The sequence below is a fragment of the Meriones unguiculatus genome (assembly GCF_030254825.1).
Source record: "Meriones unguiculatus strain TT.TT164.6M chromosome Y unlocalized genomic scaffold, Bangor_MerUng_6.1 ChrY_unordered_Scaffold_25, whole genome shotgun sequence".
Taxonomy (NCBI): Eukaryota; Metazoa; Chordata; class Mammalia; order Rodentia; family Muridae; genus Meriones; species Meriones unguiculatus.
In genome coordinates, this window is record NW_026843710.1 from 24,197,355 (window position 1) to 24,198,679 (window position 1,325).

The 1,325-nt window shown below is 38.0% G+C and overlaps 1 non-coding gene across 1 annotated transcript; it reads left to right on the top strand.

Moving 5' to 3' along the window:
• The first annotated feature begins 1,004 nt into the window (after positions 1 to 1,004).
• On the top strand, positions 1,005 to 1,108 carry LOC132651803 (U6 spliceosomal RNA). Its single transcript, XR_009589367.1, has one exon. It is a non-coding gene; the product is annotated as a U6 spliceosomal RNA (small nuclear RNA).
• Positions 1,109 to 1,325: the final 217 nt, after the last annotated feature.

Consider the following 1,325-nt stretch of genomic DNA (forward strand, 5'->3'; position numbering starts at 1 on the left):
CAGAGTTCTGAGGTGAGGAAGAATTTTATAGGGAAATGCCATTTAGACCTGGGTGTTTAAAGTCTACCTGTCTCCATAATATTGGACTGTAAGTCTCTGTATGCATTTTAGTTACTTCACCCCAAATGATTATTTCTGGTTCCAAAAATAGCTGAATAATACTCTAACAGAAAAATTCCACATTTTCCCCAAAGGAGAGTATCAGTCCTGTGCTTTAGAATATGGAATTTGCTGGAGAAAGCAGGGAACAAGGTAGGAACCTGTAACAGTGGGCCTCTGAAAAGCTCTGCCCTAAAGCCTATCAAAGCAGATGCCAAGAATCATGGCCAACTCTTGGGAAGAGTGCATGGAATCTAATGAAAGAAGGAGGAAATAGTAAGATCTGGAGAGGACAGGAACTCCACAAGAAGAGCAACAGAACCAAAAAAAAAAATTCTGAGCATAGGGTTCACTCCTGAGGACCATGCTCCAACTAAGTGCCATGCATGGAAATAACATAGAACCTCTGCACAGATGTAGCCCATGGCATTTTTGTGTCCTAGGGGTTTCCATAGTCATGAGAACAGGGTGTGCTTTGAGGTTGATATGCCAAAGAAAGTTACCAGAGAGCATGACATCTCTGTTACTAGGTATCTGTCGCTTTATGTCTTTGTTTCTGTTGGTCTCTGTCTCTTTAGCTCTCTGTGTCTATATCAGTCTTCCTAGCTCTTCCTGCTTCTGTGGTTCTTCATGAACATCTCTCAGTTTTCTTAAAGGACTACAGCAAGATGAGTGCTTGCTGATGAGACATCATGGATGATCTCTTTACAAATATAAGTAATATCCAAATTAAATGCTTTTTCTTCAATGATTTGCCCTAGGGAACATTTTCTCAGAAAATACTTAACTGAAGTAGGGACATATCCTATCTGTGCATTTAAAAAATAATAATGGAATCTGTGAAAATGTGAAACTCAAGTCAAGGACCTGTGACTTAATTAATGACCACTTGAAATAAGTATATTGTGCTCTCTTCAACATCCCATATACTAAAATTCGAACTGTACTGAGAAGCTCATGGCCCCTGTGTAAGTATGATATGCATATTCGTGAAGCATCCCATATTTTTTTGGAGAAATTAAAAAAAAAACACAGAGGAAATTGTGAAGTGAAAGAACTTAGGAAAGAAAATAGGAACTACAGAGCTAAGCATAACTAATAGACTACAAGAGATGGAAGCAAGAACCTCACGTGTCGATGATACAATGAAAGAAATCATTGTATATGTCAAAGAAAATGTTAAATCTAAAAAAATTCCTGACACAGACCATTCAACAAATGCAAAA